The following is a 23,859-nucleotide window of genomic DNA, read 5'->3' as shown; positions in this document are numbered from 1 at the left end:
TTCTGGTCAAATGCTTAACAGTATTGAAGGGTGTCCGGCCGTTTGGCCGAATGGGTCGTTTGACCGAATATTTGAAAAGAGATTTCCAATTTTTGAACATTACTAGATTCCTTAATGGCAGCCCTGTGCAATTTTTTTTTACTTATCAGAATTCCGGTTTTTGACATAGGCTTTTTTGTTAAATTGTATATTGTATAAAACTAAATTTTATATTTTTGATGGATTCATTATTCTATTAAAAATAAGCTTTTCGTAATGTAATTGGTATTTTTCAGCCACCCTTTTTCTCATGAGCAGTTCTTTGGAGTTTTGATTATCTTATTCTTTTTGCACAGTAAACGCAGCTTATCAAAAAAATTAAGGCAAATCAGAATTTTAAAAAATGGGAAATTTTTCCTTTTTCCAAACATGAGCAGTTATTTGGAGTTTTGTTGTTCGGCATTCGACCCAGTGGCGTTCGGCCAAGTGGCATTCGGCCAAGTGGCATTCGGCCAAGTGGCATTCAACAAAACGGCATTCGGCCAAATTACCCATTCGGCAATATTACCCGGATCCGTATTGAAGTGGTACATACAATTTCTCACAATGACCGAATAGCACATGACCTTGTCAAATAACCAGAAACACTTCGTATTAAGGTAGGATTTCTCCAGAACACTAGAAAAAGCAAACAAAAATCGAATGTATATGATTGATTGCGAATATCTCGCGATTGAAAATTTTTAGGAAGAAATTCCTCAAATCAATTTTTAATTTTTAAACCGATAATTCCGTGCGTTTTGTGCACGAGAATGTGTAAATTTGTCATCAGAAAACGAGGCGTTTCCGTGATGGGAACAGTGGTTTCCCTAACACAGTCGCCGAATATTGATTTTGAGCACGTAATTCTACGTCAAATCTACGGTCGTTATTAAGGAGTTTAATTTTTAGCCACTAGCTAGTTCATCTTCAAAAAACTAACCAATCTCTAGTAGGCGGCTGTATCATAGTATATGTTATTAATGTGACCTTTACTATAGCCCGTTTGGGTATAAATCAGTGTCCTACGGTCGACCTGCTGGTGGGTCCAAATCAAAGCTACGTACGGTAAGTAGATTTTCAGTTTAAAGATAATGACCTTTTTAAAGCCTGTGATTTATTACCGAAAATACCGGTATTTTGAGCCATGTAAAACCGGTAGTTCGGCAATGGGCTTAGAGCCGGTATTATTGGTGTGCGGTAATGGTATTACCAGCCAGATGCTCTTTACAAATGCCGCTCACAATCAGCAGTCAGAATGCAATGGGTCGTAGTTGCGAGAAAGTTGATTTGATGTCGTTTTCATAATCGAAATTTATGAAAAAAAATTCCAATTTTTGCCAGAATGACTAAGTAGATTGATCTCAAATTAAATTAATAAAAACATGTATTTCCTTCACAACATTTTCCACGGCAGGCTACAAAGATCATTAAATAGTTTAAAAAAGTACACTGTGCAACAAATCGGAACTTTTTTTTTCTAGGACTGAGAAATCAAACGAGTGGTAAGACTGCAAGATATCATTTTCAAACATTCTAGAAAAAAGTTCCTTTAATCGTTTCTTACAAAAAACTCTTCAACATCAATATCGTAACATGCTTTAGTCAGGCAGCATACGATCATCATCGGGACAACATACCAAAATTCATAAAGAGGGTGGTACCAAAAAATTAGGACGTGTTAGGATATATGTTTGTTCTAGGATTTTACTCAGGGGACAACAAGAAAGTCATCTATGGTCAATTAACATAGTCCTAGAAAGCTGTGTTATTCTTATAATCAGGCAAGACCAATAATATGTTTAAATTGAATTAAATAACAATACAATATGATTAAAATCATCGCATTTAGAGTATTTTCATTCTTTTGGGTTGTTAAAATAATTACTTAATGGAAAAATTTCATACCAGCACATATTATGGTTTTTTACTATGAATTTACATGAATTATAGAGTTTTAGAGGGGAACCCAATTTAAAAAATTCCCAAACGAGGAGTAAGACAACGAGATATCGTTTTCAAATGTTCTAAAAAAATGTTCCTCAAGTCATTTTCTACAAAAAACTATCGGACGGCAATGTCGTAACATGCTTTAGTTAGACAGTATACGACTGACATCGGGACAACATACCACAATTCATGAATAGGGCGGTACCAAAAAATTAGGACGTGTTAGGGTATAAGATTGTTTGAGCTTTTACTCAGGGGACCACGAAAAAGTCAAATAAAGTGAATTTTCTCAGTCCTAGGAAGTCTTGTGGCACAGTGGTATTATACGATGGGTACAGAAAGTACACAAGCTAAATCTAGGATCATAAATGTTTATTCATAGTGATGTAGTAACTTTAAGAGAATTTTTTTCTATAATTCATAAATATATTTTATTGATTAGGAAGCGAACATTTGTTTGTAACTGTCTACGTAGTTAATGAACAACCCCTAATAAGGTTTAGTTAGTATCAATATTTCGTATTTAGAGAGAAACACCTAAATGTTTTATAATTTTAATTAGAACCAACCAATTTAGTTTTCTGCAACATCATGTCTCATGTAGACACTTTTCTACTGTAGATGTTTTGTAATGTTTGGTAGAGCAGGGGAACCATAATTTGTAAAATAGGGCGGCCTGAATACCGGGAAATAAGCGGATATTTGAAAAGTAACCGGGAAATCCCGGGAATTCCTCGGAAGAACAAGCACGCAGTTATTCGTCTATTTTGTGGGATTTAATTACTCAGCAATATTTCTGGCAGATTTTTCGTAATATCACAATTAAAAGCGTTGAAAAAAAACTATTTTTTCGTATCTATTCCAATTTTAAAATTCTGTGCATAGAAAACACTCAGACCCCGGACATTTGAAATACAAATTTGCAAACCTAAACTTATCTAAAATTTATCCGGAATTTTTTTAAGGTTTGAAATCTAAATTACCATGAGATTTTTTTCAGAATGCTTAAGTTATTAATCCCAGAATTACATTGGTATTCTGTTAAAAACTATCATGCAATATTTTTTAAACTTACCAGGAAACTCTCAACATAATTACATTGGAATTCTCCCTGAAATTCCCATGAATCTTGATAAGAATTTCATAGGAATTGTTTTTAGAAACCATTGAATTTCCTGAGAACTATATTCCTTTTAAAATCTTTTCAATATATTATTAAAACTCTGGTCAAATCTATCCTCAGAAATAGTCCGTAGTGCTCCATAGAAATCCTATGATATTTTCATTATAAATCCTATGAATTTTCTTTCTGAATTTCTTGAAACATTCATCAGAGTTTCTTTTAATTTTCTTGGTATTTTTCTCGGAATTCCACTGAAGTTTTATTATGCATCCTAATCAGTATTCCATGCAAATTATATTCCGAACTCCCTTTAAATTATTATTATTTTTTCCTTGATTTGTTTTCCGTCGATCTTGTTTTGCGTGCCGAGCACCAATGCTACCAACGGCAGGGAGGCATCTCCCACACCTGGACCCTACATATCGACCCATCAACTCATGAACCATGGCTTTACTACCCGTGAAGAGGAAGGCTTGATCAGAGATGTTATGCCTCAGTACATCCCGGTGGCGCCGACTAAAATCGAACCCAGGTCTGCTGGGGTGAGAGGTAATCACACTTACTATACCACCGGCGCCGCTTCTTTTTAATTATTTTTGTATTCTCATCAGAACTGCTATTCTCCTCATGATCCCTATGTAATTCTTTTCAGAGCCATCTAGCAATCCTCCTTGAAGTTCTATCCACAACTTCCCTTGAAATCCATTTGAATTTATGTAAGAATTCCTTTGGACTTCATCTCAAAATCATCTTAGAATTTTGGTCAGAACTCGTTAAAATTCCATAGGAATTCTCCTCAATACTTAAAAATAAATATTCTCGTCAAAACTCCATGGGTATTCTCGTCAGAATTCTTTGGAAAATACATTAAATTGTGCAGAGGCCCGCAGTATTTTTTTTCAAATCTGGAATCATTGATTTTTATTTAAATTTCACATTTGAGTTTTTTTTAGCACCAGATTTTTGAGAAATAAATCTGGTTCTGGTTTTTCTTAATCCACCATGTCGAAGATTAAAAAAAATCCCAAAACTCGAGAAAACAAATTCGAATTGGAGTCTTGGATTCTGTCAAGAATATTCATATTTTTTTCCAATTTGTGATAGTTTGGACTGCGGACTATTAACAATATTTTCCTTTTTCGAGATCTCCAATAATTTTCACTAGACCCTATATGGGTAATGTTCAAGATATCTAAAAATAATCTTAATTCAATTTTTCATTCTTTACAATTTAGTCTACAGAAATGACCCATTCATCCCGAAAGCGTTCGGTTTAGTGACCTTAAAAATAGGTATTTTTTTTCTCTCTTTATATAAAAGCCTTTTAGCTTTGGGCTGGTTCGCCTCTGATGACAATACATGACTTTGTACTCAGAAAATTCTGAAACAAAAAAAAAATAGGATTTTTCAAAGTACCTCGAAAATAGCATTTACTTTTAAAATCTGTGATCCAATCACAGTTAAAAATCGCTTATAGTTGACTAAAATGCTGGATTAACTGATTTATTATCATTATTAGAAAGGGTAAATGATAAATAGCAGATTTTTAGCGATGGGCCCAATCCAATTAGAGCCATTTCTCCTACTTTAACTAATCATGTTTCAGTGTTCACTCGGCTGTCGACAAAAGCAGGCCACTCTCGATGTGTGCCACGCGATCGTCTTTCGGTCGATGCGTCGTCGACTTTGGAAAGCAACCGTTTAGTGATGAGTGTGTGAGTGCTGACCACGTTTTGCCTCCATTGCTGCAATAGAAGAGCTCTGCCCCCCGTAACTGACATTCAATGAAACCACTGGAAACGACTCCAGTTCTGATGGACGAGGCTTTTTGGATAGCGGAAGATAAAGTGTTTATTGTGTTGTACCTTTCGACTAAATTTTTAAGATGTATTGTATAGTGACCAAAAATTCTTGGCTCTGTAAACTTATTTCGTTTGAGCCTTATCAAGTAAATTAAATTAATAAATAAAAAAAAAAAACTAATAATGTTTGTATTGCTTCATGCGTGAAGTTAACGATTTACATAGTTGTAGATGCTTAACGCCATTTTCATACGATAGATGAGGAGATGAATGTATTGAGTTGATAGTTCTGTTAGAGTACGGCAGTGTGAAAATTGTATATAGAGAGTAGAAAGCGAGTAAAGGTCAATTTTGAGCAAGGTACGAATCTGGTAATACCCCTCACCATCCCTTCTTAACCAAGGAGTTTGATAAAGGAGATGATCAACTCGATTCGTACCCTTCTCAAAATTGACCTTTACTCGCTTTCTACTCTCTATATACAATTTCCACACTGCCGTACTCTAACGAAACTATCAACTCTATACTATGAAGAGCTTTTGAGTGTGTTGATTATTTCCTTTTAATTCCGTTATAATTGCTTATCTTCTGACAGATACGCGTATTCTGTCTACTACTTTCAGATTTTATTAGTGCCAATACTCAACACCACTCGCTTGGCACTGATGAAATCTGAAAGTAGTAGACGAAATACACGTAGGGGAAATGACGGCTTCGGCATGACAGACTATTTTCGGCAACCCAAATTGAAACACTATTTTCACTGGATTTTCTTACGAAAACACTTCGCTGAATGCATGCAAACGATTCTTTATGCTTTCAGCTTCAATTTGACTATATTTTTACCACTGAGAAAAAGCAATCTAGCAAGGTTTTCTTGAAATGAAACACACGCACTACAAATTGTAGCTGATTTCGAGTTGCCGATAATAGAACAGCAGATTTACATGCAGTTCAAATGGGACGGTTGCCGAAGAAAAACTGGTTGCCGACAATACTCGCTCTCACTAGAGAAGATTGGAGCTTTGTAAAATCGTTTCAAAACAGTTTTTGACAATTCTTTCGACTGAAATTGTTAGAGCAGCTGGCAGCAAAAGATTGTAAACAAACCAATACTGCATATGTGTGCGTTCCATAGAGAAAAAGGCTATAGAAAGAAGGTCGCTGCTTAGGTTGCCGAGAATTCGTAAATTCCCCTATATGTCAAAACATAAGCAATTATAACGGAATTAAAAGGAAATCATCAACACACTCAAATGCTCTTCATTAAAGGATTCCGCTAAGAGGTTCGACAAAATTAAGAGATAAACTCTATACTTTCATCTCCTCATCTATCGTACAAAAATGATCACTTTAAGTCTGATATTTGACGTTAAGTATCTCCAACTATTATTAAATAACTCATAATTTGGTTAAGATTAAGATTAATTATGTATAACGCAATTCTAGATAGAGCTGGACAAACGACAATGACTTCTCTTGTTAATTTCTCGGAATTCAGGGGACGCCTGCACAAACCAACATATCCATCGGGTAGGAGAAGTTCTCCTCTACTCGATGGTGATGTCGATTTGCCAGGGAGAGACATGACTTCCGAGAAATCATCGAGAGAAGTCATTGTTTACAAAAGCTGTTACGCCCTAATTCCAGCTCTATCTAGAAATGATAACTTGGCTCTGAATAAATTAATTAATTTATAAAAAATATCAAAAAAATTTGGGATGACTGTTACAGTACAACAACAGTACAGTACATAATTTATCAAAACTTCATCGTAAAGAATAATGGTTTGCTTTCTCTAGTTGGTTAGTACCGAATATAATTTCCCACAATCATTTCTGAAACTTGCACTTGCTCATATTTTAAAACATATAGGTACACAGCTAAAAAAATACATGTTAATATTATATCCAAGAGGATGCACTTCAATGATGTCAAAAATCTCATGTAATTTTTATGGCCACAACAATAAACAAATGCAGTAAAAGCAGCGTAATTTCAGTTCATGCACTGTATTAATGACAATCTTGTCCTTTTTAACAAGTAATATTACACCATATTTTCGACACGATTGAAGTGCATCCACTTTGATGAGATATTAAAATTATTTTTTTTGCTGTGTAATCATTGAACAGTTTTGGTTTTTACTGAGCAAAATCCGGTAATTTGGAAATGAAAATTCACTGGACAACCTGGTAAAAACTTTAGAAAATTTCAAAAATGCGATTTCTTTCTGAAATATTATAAATAAAATGTTCCATCTGTGTTCAATAATACACTATAATTTAAAATGTAATTGAAAGGTAAATATCATCTCATGACGCTTAAAATTAATTACAACAGAGGTTAAATATTCTTGTCAAACATTGCATTATATAGAACACATGCTGAGTGTGCTCGGCCTTGCTCGGGGTTCAATATTAGCATGAGTTTATGCGCTGATTAACAAAAGCATGCTATATTTTTCTGCTTCATTTGTATGGGAGCCCCCCCTTATAGATGAGGGAAGGTTCTTGAACCATCATAAGGATCATTCCCGGCCCCCAAAAACTTCTGCATACAAATTTTCACGCCAATCGGTTCAGTAGTTTCCGAGTCTATAAGGTTCAGACAGACAGACAGAAATTCATTTTTATATATCTCGATTACTTTTTCGAAGGGACGTATCAGCTTTTGTAAACAATGCGTTTGATCATCGATGCGTAACTGGTATCAGGCAGGCGAAAATTTCCCCTATCAGAGGGTAGTGTTAGAATGTGTGGGTGAACTACCAGTCACGCAAAATTGTAGATCAAATGCATTGTTTACAAAAGCTGATACGTCCCTTCGAAAAAGTAATCGAGATTTATAGATTAAGAACAAACATTTGATAGCAATTTCATTCAGCATTGTGTGTTGAACAATATTAAAAACAACTGATTTAAAAAGTAATTGCCCAAAATTGATCTTTCTTTACTCATATTATTAATTTCTAATAAAGTTCACATTTAAGTTAATTGACGACCAATTTTGAGACACCTTGGTAAAAGTATAAAAGTATAGTATAAAAAAGCATTAAATACCAAATTATATTTTGGAGCCTGAACCGCTTTAACAGCTGATTTCTAAATTAAAAATGCACATTGTTTACTCGACTAAAACAAGGGATAAAACATCTCTCGGACCTTCATATAAAATTCACGTGTTAAGTGTAGACTAAAATATCTTTATATAAAATTTGGTATTTCATATGGCTATTCAGTTATGACCATTTTTGCTTGTGCAACTTTTTTTTCGTGAAAATCTTTATTTTGAAATTTTAATGCTCTGCTCTAAACCCACTGCATAAAAATCTGCTTCACAAAAAACCGAAAGAATTGAAATTTTGTTTTTAACCAAAGGATTGGAAGATATTTGATTAATTTACATATATCCATCCGAGAAGTTGAAAATTCTATTACAGATTTGTATAAAATATATGAATTTTTGATCGTAACTATTTCTCCCATAGCACTAGGGCTAGATCAGCATCTGGTAAAGGTGTTACACGAAAATATAAATTCTGGGAAACTTGCTAAACTTGTTCATTAGGTACAGCTCGTTGTAAGCACTGCTAATACATTTCTCGTAAGGAACACACACTTAATTTGATGTTCATGGCATTTGTGTTTACGTGTATGATTTAGGTGATTACCAGAACTGTTCATAAAAGTGTTAAATCCGCAGGAAACAAATTCTCAAAATAATTAATATAATCAAATATTTTTTTTGGGATGAAATTTTACCCACAGGTACTTTTTGTATACTGGGTTATGTCGGCTTTGCTTTCATTAAACAAATAACTGATAGTTTGATGAACTTAGAGGACTTTGCTTGCTTTACGTTAATAATGGCTTACCGGAAAGATGAAATGTTAAAACATACCGTGCAGTATCTGTTAAACAAAATGCCAATCATAGATTTTCAACAAAACCTTACTTCTTCTCTAGCGACGGGTTTCCCGACGCACCACGTTTCTCATATCATCCCATCTAGCTTCCGCCCATATTCCCATCCCAGTGCTGGCTGCCATGGCGACTGCTCTGCTCTATATCCATATTTAGCTTTTCTTTTCGTCGTTTTGCGGCTCGGTCGAATGACTTGCTCCCTCCCTAGTTCGCAGCTGCTGCTACTGCTGCCACCTCAATCGCCCCTACGGAATATGTGATCATTCTGCTCTCAACCCGATGTTCGATGTTGTGTGTCACACTCAAAAACCGGCGACGGCGCAGTCTCTCTCTCTCTCTCGCTTACTCACTGGCTCTTACAGCCAGGGCACAGCACACCGGTGTGTTGGTCGGCCATATTTACGGCGGTATACCCTTTTTCGCCGCACCATGGATTCTCTGGGCGATCTTGAACTCGATGCGGTTTGTGGGATGAAAACGGAAAAAAAGTTCTTTCCTCTCTCTCTCCCAAATCGCATAAAGTGGATTCATATATACTCTTTTTGTGTGTTAAAAAATCCCATAAAATATTGATTTTTATAAAATCGCTTAGCTTTGGCAGAAATTTTCACATGGGCGTGAATTTGATACGATTGTGTCTGGCTTAAATCAGCTTGTCGTACTTCATAATTATGAACGCAACAAATTCTACTTAACATTCCGAACATGACCTCTATATTCGTTTCTTTATGGGCTCTGATCAACGAACTCAATTTACGGACTGGTGTGTAGTTTAATAGCTTGCTTATCTACAACTTGCCGGAATGCACCACGTTAATCGAGTGGTCTTCCTGTTGAAGGTAGCTAATTTTCCGGTTTCCTTCCAGTACCAGTGGAATTTCTATTAGCTTTATCATTCACTGTAATAAATAGTGATGTTTATTGCTTTGAATAGCGGTTCGCCAGTGCCTATGTTGGCGACTTCCGATTTACGTCCAAAAATTTACTTCTTATAAGAACACTTTGAATTCGCAACATTAAATCAAATTGAACGAGGAAATTGCATACATTTCGGAGAATTTCATGCCTCTTCTAAACAGTCTATCAATTAAATTAATGTGGTCATTGTAGCAGGTGAAAACTTTCTTGCTATTATAATGATCTTGCAGCAATCATTAATGCCAATTAATAATTGAATAATTTCTACCGCTTTCTGGTTTCTTCTTCCGAGTTGTTCCACTAATTAGATTCAGAAGTTTGGAATTCAATGGAATTCAAATGAACCATGGTTTAACCTCTTTATGAAGCGATTCCCCTCTGTTAGTGGGCTTATCTCGTTCTCATGGTGATATTGAGCTATTCTTCTTCGTTTTTTGTTCGTCCCAAATTTGAAATTCATTAGATTTAAACCTACTTAAGTGGATTGTGTCTGAAGATATCGTTCGCACAGCTCATCTGGCAGAAAAGTCGGTAGGCCAAAGTAAGAATTTTGACTGTTTTTACTAATGGCCAAGTGTGTCTGGAAGTAGTCAGACGAATTACATAAATTTGATGAATGATAAACGTTGATTTTTGTTTTGGCCGCTTTAAACGGACGGGAATACGGTAGGCCAGAGTGTTTAGCAGGATACTAACTGAAATTCGTATTTGTTACATTTGCCTTCGGGGAGCACAGATGGGCTCACCAACAAACGGTTGATGAACTGCGTTCGAGATGACTGAGCTCGGATGAGATGAAGATACTGCTAATTGGCACGGGGAGTGAAAGAATGAGAATTAATTAAACAGAACTGATGATCGCTCAGCTGTTGAGATGTTTTATTTTTCTTTCTGTCGTCTCATTTGGTTCAGGCGATCTGAATCCGAACGACTTGTTTATATGTTCGTGATTGGGAGGTGCATTTTTGGGTCATGGTTCAGAAAGCTTTGAAGATTGAAAAGGACGCTATTTTTGAACTGGTGAATGTTGTCTCCGGTTGGCAACATGATGTGTACCTTTGAGGTCACAGGTTTGTTTTTCTGGCTTTATTCTTTACAAATATATTAACCTTGGCCACGATTTATCAACTAGAGCAAGAAGTATGAAGGAGAGAATGATTAGAAGACACAACGTTTACTTATTACATTTTAAGATATTGATGATTTATCTATACATTTCTAACTCAAATTTACACATTCGTTCGCGATGACAGAGGCTGGATGTGTTCAAAGATCACCAAATTGTGGGAAGGCATAATATTCCTATCGTGACGTAATGGTAAAACAACAAGAAGAAGAATACCAAGATATTCATGACAAGCACAAAGCCATTTGGTGCCTATAAAAATCGAGAAAATTCACAACGCTAAAACCGCCAAATGAATGGTATTTTGATCCCAAAAAACGCTATTGAATATATATGGTCATTTGGTTCCGGAGATATAGCTGAAGCATGTTCCGGTTTGTTTGAATCGAATAAAATCCATAATATGATACCTCAAATGACATTATAATTAAAAACAAAAACCATTCAATGGTAGTCATTTGGAGTATCCACATTCGGCCATGCTATGGGTACCCTCTGGGAATTGGCCAGTTTCTGACTACACGGATAGAAATCTCCTTATACCTCTTGGCAAATTTCAATTGCTGATTATTCATAAAATGTATAAGTCAACTAATAAGCAGACGCCTTGTAAAATGTTAATGAGTATCATGTGACAAATAAAATTTATAAGCGGTCACACATACTTTTTATGCATTCTTATAGGACCTATGCGGTTCGTCTTATGGAATGTATAAGGCTGATGTTTTGGCAAAAATGTATAAGTGAAACACATGAATAAAATAATTGATTTTCGTTTCGTGTAGGGTGTGATACCTCAAATCACATGAGAATTCATCCATCACCTCACATAATATGAGTACTTTTACTGGAATTTCTATTGGTAAGAAGCGTCAATGGTTCTTACCAATGGAAATTCCAGCAAAAGTACTCATATTTTGTGAGGTGATGGATGAATTCGGGTTTTTATTTTTTGTACCATCTACTAGATATCAAAATCCAGCTCATGATTTGTAATGTCAAACTCCAGAGAAGTTCCTACTGAAAGTGTCTGTGATGAATCTAGTTATCTAACTAATTTCTGTTGTCACAAAAAAAAAACTCGAATGATACATATCCAAACATATCAATTCCGATTCCTGCTTCCTCCGTAATGCCAATTGTCATCTTATCCAACATTAATGCCATTCCACTCTATCCAATTCAAAACACATTCGGTCTCCTATTTATGACCTACATGCAATGCGTTTCTTTGCGTGTCATCACGGAGGTATTTACAACCTTCATAACTTTCGACGGCGTCGACGGCGATGCCGATGAAGGCACACTCATATGCGTGTACGACTGTAGTAGCGCTGCCATTGTTGCGATGATGGCATGCGTCTCGTCAGTTGCAGTAAAATCCATTGCAAACAGTTATCCTTCTCTCCACACTCTCCTCTGTACCCTACTCGAAGTCCAAAGAATGCAATGCAAATGTGACTGCGGTACGTCTCTGTGTGTATGAATCTTGATTGACGGACGGATGTCTGTCAGCTAAATTGCTCTTTGCGAAGGGTTTGGGGTGGTTGCATTTTTATCAGCCGTAGTCTAGGGCATCTTTGATCTTCATTTAGGGGAGCAACAGTTTGTCTGGGAGGGCTAGTCGGTCAGTAGTACCATTGCACTTATTGGTTCAATTACCGGTCCGGTCGAATATGTTTTTTCGGGCCGGAAATCGGCTTACAGAATATAGAGTTAATGGCAGACGATTTCCTGTTATGAAGATAGATGATGATGACGGTGTGCAGTAGAGTCATTCCAGAGTTTCTATTCTCAAAATCTGTGATATTTTTATTGTGAATATTTTTCTATGGTTTCATTTTGTTGGCATTCTTAATGGAATCCCATATGAAGAGCTTTTGAGTGGGTTGAGTTATTTCCTTTTAATTCCGTTATAATTGCTTATATTCTATCAAAAGATAAGCAAATATTATGACGGAATTAAAAGGAAATAACTCAACCCATTCAACAGCTCTTCTTACAACATAGCTGTGGTTGGTCTCTACATTGTATTTGATTTATTTTTCAGATGACAAATAGTGATGACATTCCGGTAAATAGTGTTTTGATTTTTTTTTAAATGAGGTGGTAACCTAGCATAAATTCCTCAAATGTTTGTAGGATAAGCGCACCACTTACAGCCATACTTTCCTATTTTGGCCATAACCCAGAAAAATATTTGGATTAACATATGAATTTCCAGCCAGACCGGCATCGAAATAAACGTACACTAAAAGCCATCACGGATGAACAATACCCGGCAATACAGCCTCGTCGGCTGGTCCCAAATCTCCCACCGCTGCCCCTCAACAATCAACGAGCCGCCCCCTCAGCATACCATCGCCTCACTGCTGCAGCGGCTCTGCTACATCAAGCTTCTACCTCGGGGCCTGGACTATCGGATGCCCGTGTTGCCTCAGGCAATTCAGTTGACGAATCTCCGTTCACATCGGAGGAACTAGTAACGCTGGTTGCAGAGGTGATCGTCATCCTGCGCACCTGCAAGACTCGATCTGAACAGCTTAATGCTGCCTTATCTCTCGTCACCAAGTGTGGACCGTACATCTATAAAAATAGCAAATTGGAACGCTTGCTCGCTGACGAACAAGCAGAGAGAGCTACTCGATTACCTCAACACCAAGGTGATCGACATTGTTATCATCGCCGAGACGCACTTAAAGTCCGAACTGAACGTATTCCTTCCCGACTTCCGGCTCGTCAGACGTGAACGCACCTTCTCCGGGGGTGGGGGAGTGGCCATCGCTGCAAGACGGAACATCAGTTGTCGGCTGCTACTCAACTTCCAGCTGAAAACAATCGAAGCCATCGCATCACTTGGCCCAATTATCATCATCGTGGCCTACTGCCCCAAGCAAACCAACAACAGGGACGGATCTTCAGTGACCCTTCGGAAAGACATCATAAAACTCACCCGGAAGTGCGGGAACTTCATCATCGCTTGCGACCTGAACGCAAAACACCAAGCGTGGGGTAACGATCGGAGCAATGAATGAAGACCTGCAAGAGGGCAACTATACCATCTTGGCCCAGGACACTCCCACCCGGTTGAGTGAGTCTGGGGTCCATGCGACCATCGACATCTTCGTCAGCAATATGGGACACAACATCTCGCAACCGGTGGCCTTCCAGGACCTGAGCTCGAACCACTACCCGGTGGTGGCCGTTTGGGTTTTATGAGGGTACTGTAGACCATGATTTACACTTGTAGAGTGCTTTAAACCCTAAATAAAACTTGCAGTGTTGCTTGGCCTGGGATTGGCAATACGTGCTTGTGAACGAATACCCACCGGAGGTATCAAACTGCCATCAAGCGTTTGGTTAAACGTGTTATCCCCAACAAATGTTCAACGGAGATGGGATGGGCATTGAAGTGTGTGCGGGGAATATGTTTTATAACGGAGGATTAAAGACAAGTGTTTCATATGCGAAAATATCCCTAACGGAAAGTCCAGAAACAGAAAAATAACCTGAGTGAGGAAATGGAGTAAATTTATATTATATCACTATTATTTTAGATCTTTTTCGAATGTTAGTAACGATGACTAGCTACAAAATGTATTTTTCATGACAGAAAAATCATCCTCATATTTACATGGAGACTGTCAAAATTAGGCGTTATACATAAGACTCAGTCGAAGAGAAACAAATTGATCAAGTCATTCAATTGGGTTGTTAGCGGAATGCGTAAATAAAACGGAAAAAGGTTAACATCCATTTAGTTACACTCCACCAAGACTTAAAAATGATGTGAAATTGATGCGTTGAAACCATTTATGGTATTATTTCACTTAAAATACCTAACATTGTTTTATTTTCAAAAATTTGATAAAATCTAAAAATAATTTAAAAACTATTTTCAAGCCCATCCAATACTCTGAATCAGATTTGAGGGCGTAACTTCAGCATTGTTCACAAAACAGAATCTGAGAAAATTTACAATTTTTCTACTCAACATTTTTTTTAAATCCTTGTTGGGTGTTTTTATCACTGCGACCATTTTTCTGATCTATTGTGATATAAACCCCATTTTTTTTAGCTATATCAAGATGCCGTATCACTATTATTAGAAGTGATCGCCATTGTTTGACTAATAGCATTACCCCAACAAGGCGCTACACTTCGAATAAAGTGCACTGCCGTACCGGGAGTTGTTCTCTAAATGTCAAAGGGTTCTATCAGCAAATGTTCCGAGTCTTCCTTTTCTATGCCACAGAGGCCACACATATAGTTTTGAAGTTTTCCAATTAGCTTCAAGTGATAACGGCAGTGACCTGTTATAAGACCTGTATATATGCTAAGATCTTTTTTAGAAAGATCCAGAAATGTTTGGAATTATGAATCGCTTCGACTGCCTAGCAATGGAAGTGTTGTTCCATTTTCCCTACACTTTTGAAGATTCCCACGCTTTTAGCTCCATTCTAAGAGATGCAGCCGATAAGCCAAAAAAGGGCTCTGGTTCTATGAACTTATGAGAAAATCCGAGTCTTGCTAGTGCATCAGCTCTTTCATTTCCATCAATCCCGCAATGACCAGGAACCCAATATAAGATGTTGACTTGATTATGACAAGACAATTTTTGAAGTGATTGAACACACTCCCAGACAAGTTTTGATGTACATGTCGCCGATTTTAAAGCATTTAGAGCAGCTTGACCGTCGGACATTATGCATATATTTAAACTCTAATAGTTTCTACGCAAACATATAATAGAACACTCTACAATTGCTTGGATTACAGTTTGGAACACAGTTGGCTATCTGCCCATAGGAACCGATAGGTCTATCTTTGGGCGAGTTACTCCTGCTCCCACTTTATTGTTTAATTTTGAACCATCTGTATGAAAAATAATCGATCCTGGACGAAGAATCGGACCACCAAATTGCCATGATTGCCTAGGGTCAAATACTTGAAACAGTCGATTAAATTGTATCTTTTCTCCATCCAGTCTTCGTTATTTCTTACTAGAGAGTTGGTACTAACAGTTTTTAGCATCCTAAGATGTCCTCCTTCAAAGAGTTTCACTGACCTTTTAATCCTTAGAGCACACTTTTCGGCTTCTAATTATACAAATTGATGCAATGGTAGCATATAAAGCAAAGCATCTAATACCTTCGATGGTGTACTTCTCATTGCACCTGTTATTGAGAGAGTTGAATTTTACATTGACTTTCATAGGTGTATGTTTGTTTCGGATAGACCATATTATTACCTACAAGTTCTACTTAGAAATATTTTTGATCAAATATACCATTTTCAAAAGATATTTTTTTTTTTGCTAAAATAAAACCCCTTTTTACATTATACATAAGCCCGGCAAAATTAATATTTTTAAAATGGAAATTGCGTTTTTGGGTAGCAACCTATATATGTGCAAAGTTTCATTCAAACCAAAAAGGGTTATGTCTAACCGATTAACTTTTTTGTGTGGAAATCCTCTATATCAGCAGGTGATATCCGGAAAATGTCCAGGTGTTTTATCCAATGTGGTGCTGGGTTTCTATAGTGACCAGCAAAGAACTTGTTTTAGAGTTCTCCTAAAATTTGGGTGTCGCAAGGTGTGTGTTGGATCCAGTTTGAAACTGGCCACTCCCTCGGGGTGGGTCAAAATGTGGCCTAGAACACTCTTTATGTTCCATTTCAACCAGTATGTTGTTTTTTAATTCTGACGTAAAACTAGAATCTGGTCGCTTCCTCGGAGGTACCCGTAAAATAGCTGGATGCGACCAACGTGGTCCAAGGCACTCGGTTGGGTTGTAATTTATTTATTATTTGAATTCTGATGTAATTTGATGTGTCGCATGATGGGTTTTGATCCTATCCAGAAGCTGGTTATTTCCTCGGGGTTACCCGGAACATGGCTGGATGTGGCTGATGGTGTCTTTGGCACTTAACTCTCATTGCTATTATTTTCAAATTCTGATGTAATTTGATGTGATGGGTTTTGGTCTTAGTCAGAAACTGACCGGATGAGCGCAGTTTCGAATCCCTTCGGATACGGTGATGTTTAAAGTTTGCTCTCTGTTTTGTGCGTGCGTTCGCTTTCATAGTTTTCGGCTGCATTTGCCGGATTATAGTACGTTCAGACTACAGAGTTATAATATGTTATAGCGCTATCTTGATGATGCTTTCGGTGTTGCAATTATTTTACAACCGTTATAACATGTTATAACTCGCCAGTCTGGCCAGCGTTTTAGCGCTGGCACTCTGCCTCCCGGACGGTTATACGTGTGTGATTGGTGGTTTTCTCGCTTTCCGAGAAGTTTTAGAATCGAGAAATAAAACATGATTCATCATGTTTGCAAAATTGCAAGCATCAGTTGAGCGTTGTTTCGCAGTTGGGTGTGGTGAAATTCGTGCATTCCTGGTTGATTTTCAGTGGAACTTCCGTATCACAAAATTGCCCACCGATTTTTTTTTTGCCGTTCGACGACGACGGGTGTGCTTTTGCAAGAGTGACGTTTATTGGATCCGTTTCTTTGCACGGCTGTGTTTTTTTTTTTTGTAACCAGCGGTTGTAAGTGTGCCTGCGAATTGCATTGCCTCCTGGGAGGCCGGTGCACCGTATTTGGATGTCATGCTTTCATCGTGTAGTTCTATCGAGAGTCTTTCAGAGACGATAGTTTTTGTTTAACTGCAGAAGGATATAAATCGTCCTCTAATCTATGAGAGCTCTTCGAAATCGCCGTGAAGTCATGGATTCCTTTGCAACAAATCGGGTGAGATCTTTCCTTTATTGTTCTCTTAACATTCATTCCATTATTATATGACACATTACAAATATGCTGGGTATGAGACGGTCCATCCAGGGCACCCGATTGAAGCGATTTGGATGGGGAGAGTGGAATTACCAACTTCCTGTCGTTAACAAGTCGTGAATTGAAGGTGGGTTCTACTTCCCCACTCATTGGGACATCCTCTCGTGCGATGGCTTGTGCATTACCGGGTTGTAGTATTTTATTGTTGGAAGGAGATTCTCTTTAACCCCGTGGACTAAGCTTAAGTGTCTCTGCTTACAGGTTCGCCCTCCGTTTTTGGCCCTTTATACAATGGTGAATTGAATACAATCAGGTGTTGTACTTGATCAAGTCGTACGAGGTGGACAGTCCACTGTCTAATGGTTGTGCCTGAAACAATGAGTGGTCAGAAACTGGCCGAATGCGGTCAATGTGGTCCTGGGCACTAGGTTTGGCTGTCATTGAATTCTGATGTGATTTAATATGTCGAATGATGGGTTGCGAAAATAGCCAGAAACTGACCACTTCTCGGGGGTACCCGAAACAATGCCGGATGTGGCCAATGTGCCCTGGGCTTGATTTGGCTTTAATTGATTATGTTTTAGAATTCTGATGTTTCGGATGATGGGTTTTGATCCTAGTCAGGCACTAGCCTTTTCTTCCTGTGGGCACTAGCCATGGCTGTCAAGGAACTTGTTTTTGAATTCACATGTGATTTAATGTGTCCTATAATAGGATTGGCACGATTACAAAAACACCCAAGCATAGTCTATTGGTACATTGCACTTGGCCCTCCGGACCTAGGATCAAGAGTCAGTTTTGCATGCCAATGTCCCATAAATTACAATTTCATGATACCGCAATACGTATCGTCTAATATTGTTTTGGGATTACATCAGTGGCGTTTCCTTAACCTCAATCTACCTGTGCACCAACTCTCAAAACATAAACGGTTATCAAAATATTGCTTGCTATGGATAGATATCGAGTAAACTAGAAGATTAAGTGTATTTTCAACCGATTCGAGTATGAATATGGCATTACATCTGATTTATCCCTAAAGTCATTTACTGATTGTCTCTTTCTTTTAAATTCTATTTTACTCACCTGCTTTTTGGAGACTTCGTTAGGGACTGTGCACAACGCCCTTTCCATTAAACTGTATGCGTAGTTTATGTACAGCCCCCAATAAAATGTCATTGATGAATTTTGTTGATCGAGAACTGACACATTACTTGTATGATTTTCATAGTCTCAAGTTAACTATCGAATAATTTCAATCCCCTTTGTTGCTGTGCCATATATCTCATAGACTATGTAAATGACTTGGAGTTAATAATGAAAATTGAAAATATATGGGATTGAATATAACTAATTTAATTTAAGAGCACTACTGAACTTTATATAGACTTGCATACCCAACAAACATTGAATGTTGATTAAGAGCTTATTCAGGCAAAAATAAGCTCCTTCAGCTAAAAAATAGCTTATTCAGCTGTTGATCAACTCAAATTGATTGTTGGGTATGTCTTCATCATTTAGAAAGTTTGTGAGTGAAATTTCCTTATGGGATTTTGGCACACTGTGGCACAAGCTCCAGGTCATAAAAGTTTATGACAAATTTTGTTCCATTTTTTTAACACCCTATTTTGGTCTCCATAAGCCTGAATCAATTTCCAGTGGGATCAGAACAATATGATAATGGGATGACTAATACAGCGGGTCATATGAATTTCAACCATTAACTTAACTTTTCTTTGCTCTCTTTACTTATACATACGGCACAGTATATTTGGCCTTGACTCAATAAGGTGAATTTATTCTAACTGAGCATGAGGATTGACGACCATACTTTTCGTAGTTGCTACTCCGTGATTGATCATATACAACATCCTTTTCGGTCATCGGGTAGGGAAAGGATTGTTAGTTCGACACCCGTTGCTACTAGAGACTGAGAACACCTCTGAATCGCCACGGTTGTCATGGGAAGGACAAATTTTGTTAGATCTTAATTCAAATTAGAAAGTGATGCAATCTTTCAAAGCTTTGCAAGCAAATGATGTGACCCTATCAACTCAGTAATCTATACGGGCTTGGGTTCCAAGTCATGATGTTGTGCTCTGTATGCAAAAACGGTCGCTCTAAGGCCACCGTGCTCCTTACATCACAACAAGCTACGATCGACGATCGTTCAAGCCAGGGTACCAGAAGCTTTTCAAATGAACTGACTTCCTCGAAAGCAGCTAAAAATGTTTTTCAGATCGGATCAAGCTTACGTCATACTTTTCTAAACATATTACTAATTCTGTCTGAAACGATTTTTTGAAGAAAAAAAAACGGCTTGGGATACATTTCAATATCTTCCCAGCAAGACTCAACTATGTTTTCGCATGCAGGTCGAGCATACATCATATTTTACCAACAAAATATATTTATTTTTATTTCACACCTCTCCAACCGAGTTCCCGCACGCTCAATAGCGATTTTGTTCTTTATATTATACAATTAAACATCAATAAATCTCAATACAATTAAAGCACATCATAGTGTAGCATGTTTGAAAAATCGTGAGCGGCTTTTCCTAACACAATAAAATTAGCCAAGTGCATAGTCCATGTCCAATCGCGAACGCGGTGTCTATTTATCAAAGATCATCAAACGCTTAACTCATCGCACTATAATCAATCATGATAATAAATTTAATATTTTTTCTATTGCTCCTAATAAGTCTTACGATGCTCACTTAGTTCAGATCACCGAATTCGGTAGGATTTTGAACAGCAGAACAAGTCGGTTAAATTGTCGATCTCCATACGAATCTAGAACAGCCCTACCGTCCATACTGGCGACAAAGCTCTGATGAGACAACGAAAACACACCTCCAAGCTTCTCCCCTGATCATATCCTTCGACAATGCACCCCTCTAACCTCGGGTAAGCCACGAGTATTCGGCTCAACTCCTTCTAGACATAGAAATAAGTGAATTTTGTTTAAAACAATGAAAAATTAATTACACTAGTTTGCAGCATATTTTAACTTTGTACGCTGGTGGTCATTTCCCATGTAAAATTGTGTGCTGAATCCAAAAATGAAGTAAAAAAAAATCTCAGTAAGATATTTTTCTAGGTGCAGGTAAAAAATTAAATTTCACTCAAAAAAAAGTTTGTTTGCGTAAAGCGCGATTGTGGAAGGCTCAATATACAATAAACGAACTAGATAAAAAAAAGTCTGTTAAATGTTCAAATAACCGTTACACGTGAAAAATAAATATAAATGAATTTTTTTATGTTTTATATAAATGGAGAAACTGAGCAAAGTCTGTACAAGTTCGAAATATTTTTTTTTTTTTTTAATTCTTTATTTAAGAGATTTTTAGCCTTAGGCTAGTTCATCTCTAGAAAGTTCGGAAAAAAAAAATTACTATTTTTTTATTTTTCACTGTTTTTAAACTTTTACCGAACAGTTCTGTAGTTCGAAAATTACAAAACGACGAAGGCCCGGATAAGTGTGTGGGTGTGGATGTAAACAAATCGATTGGAAAATGGTACCTACTTTACCTTCATTTGGTGTAGACAATTGTTCTACCTCTTTCTACCCCTTCTGGAATTCAAAATCTTAACTAATCACATGTACTAAGCCGAGAACGTAACACGAACACGCGCGATCGAGGACATTCCACCGGGTTACTTTTTTTTTAATTCTGTAGTTAAGAGATCCACCGGGTTACTATCGGAAATCAAGGTCAATGGTAATACATTTATAAGAATTCAACTCACCAAATATTTTCATGCGAGATGTCCCATCGAGCGTATCTATACATTATGAATTCAAAATGCACCACCTTTGCATTGATTTTATTCAGACCGGAATCCAACTAACCCATACATTTTACATATGGCAGACGAGCCCCGAATCATTTCCCACGATAATCACCGGTGAACCGACACAAAAAACCATCATTCCACGCATATTTTCCGATTGTAACCACTCAATAATTATCCAAAATCCTGGAAGAACAAAATTGACAAACATCCCAACGACAAACTAACGACAAATATACAGGAAGATATTTGGATTTCTCTCAAATTAACAGTTTCTTGTATATATTGTTGATATGAGTGTTCACTCGGCTGTCGACAGAAGCAGACCACTCTCAATGTGTGTCACGCGATCGTCTGTTTACTCGGCAGCAACCATTGCGTGGTCCTCCTCATTGTTCTTCATCAGCAGTTCTTTCGGTCGATGCGTCGTCGACTTTGAAAAGCAACCGGTTCGTGATGAATGTGTGAGTGCTGACCACGTTTTGCGTCCATTGCTGCAATGGAAGCGCTCTGACCTCCGTTGGTGATGCTGCCTCACAATGAAACCACTGGAAGCGGCTCCCGTTCTGGTGGAGGAGGCTTATTGGATAGCGGAAGATAAAATGTTTATTGTGTTGTACCTTTTGACTATAGTTTTAATATGTATTGTATAGTATACAAGAATCCTCGGCTCTGAAATGTTAATTCGGTTGAGTCTTATCAAATAAATTAATTAACAAAAAAAAATATGGTTGATATGATTTTCAGGACTTTAGTGGTCATGCAAACCAGACAACAAATATATTAAATTGAAGCATGCGTTTTTTCATACTGTCACACGTTTCCTATGTAAAATTAAATGTAAGTTCTTTCGTCAGACTTTATAAAAAAATATTGAATGAAAATTTTCTTAAAATATAATTAAAAGATGATTTGTTAGGCTCTAATGTATTGCTAGATATCAACTTAGGTATGATAAGTTATGTATAATTCATTAATACGTCTTTTGAACACGCAAACCAAAAATGTATTACATTGAATGTTAGTTGCATTTCCTATCATGCTCCTCTCCGAATGATAAAAGTTGACCTTGTAGACAATGCAATGATTTTTTATCTTTTTTATTTCGTGTTCTCTCTACGCTTTCGACTATACTAGCAATCATTTTATTCATAAAGGGTGTCCACGATGAAATTGCCACACACAAAATTGATTCGCAAAATTCGAGTTTTCATCCGATTGCCATAAAATTTTCAGGGATTGAGAAATAACTATTAAACTTCATTTTACCATTTTACTCGTATTTTATTTACAGTCCATACGCAAATGCCCGCACCTTGGCCTTAACCCCGGCCATAAGATTCTGCACAACCTGTGAATCAACCGTTTTTTGCATGTAAACCCATACTTTCTTCAGTTCCTCGACTGTCTTCACTACCTTAGGTCGTTTAAGAAGGTGCTGCTTCATAATCGCCCAGTACTTCTCGATGGGGCGGAGCTCCGGAGTGTTGGGAGGGTTGAACATTTTCGGCACGAAATTGACCTTATTGTCCGCATACCACTTCAGCACGTCCTTGGAGTAGTGGCATGAGGCCAAATCCGGCCAGAAGATTGTTGGGACGTTGTGGGCCTTCAGGAGAGGAAGCAGTCGCTTCTGGAGGCACTCTTTTATGTACACCTGTCCGTTCATCGTGTCCTGGGTCACGAAAGGTGCACTCCGCTTCCCGCACGTGCAGATGGCTTGCCAAACCAGGAATTTCTTCGCAAATTTGGACATCTTCTGAGTGCGGACATGCTCCGGAACGCTGAACTTATCCTTGGCCGTGAAAAACAGGTTGCCGGGGATCTGTTTGAAGTCGGCCTTCACATATGTTTCGTCGTCCATGATGCAGCATTCAACTTTCGTCAGCATGTTGAGGTACAACTTCCTGGCACGGGTTTTGGCGGACTTGTTCTGCTTCTCGTCGCGATTACGGGCCTTTTGTACCTTGAACGTTCGAAGCCCAGTCTTAGTTTTGGCCTTCTGGACAAAACTTCGGCTTAGGTGCAGCTTCTTAGCCACATCCCTAACGGAGGCGTTCGGATTTCGGTTGAAGGCGCGGTTGTGATTTTTGGTGTTGTACGGAATACTTTTTCCTTCACTTCTGGGCTTCCGATCGGTGGTCAACCGTTCCTCGAACCGCTTAATCACTCGCGACACCGTGGAATTCGCGATTCCCAACGTTTTAGCGATGGAACGATGTGAGAGATCCTTGTTCTCGTGATGAATGCGCAAGATTTTATCACGCACGAGCTGTTCTTTCGACTCCATTTCCGCGAGTTTTGATCACAGGACTTTAAAACTTGCAGGATGTAAATAATGCACTATGAACTAAATCCACCCAAATTTTCATTAAATTCTACCCAACGGTTAAAAAGTT

At 37.7% G+C, this 23,859-nt stretch overlaps 1 long non-coding RNA gene across 1 annotated transcript in view; it reads left to right on the top strand.

Moving 5' to 3' along the window:
- LOC135706453 (uncharacterized) overlaps positions 1–23,859 on the top strand; it is a 315,707-nt gene that overhangs the window by 203,540 nt on the left and 88,308 nt on the right. The gene's annotated exons all lie outside the window — the stretch shown is intronic.

This window comes from Ochlerotatus camptorhynchus, unplaced genomic scaffold, assembly GCF_037179485.1.
Source record: "Ochlerotatus camptorhynchus isolate MF236.1 unplaced genomic scaffold, CSIRO-AGI_Acam_v1.1 ptg000278l, whole genome shotgun sequence".
NCBI lineage: Eukaryota > Metazoa > Arthropoda > Insecta > Diptera > Culicidae > Ochlerotatus > Ochlerotatus camptorhynchus.
Note: the sequence above shows the minus strand (reverse complement) of the source record. Positions and strands in the feature narration are given on the sequence as shown.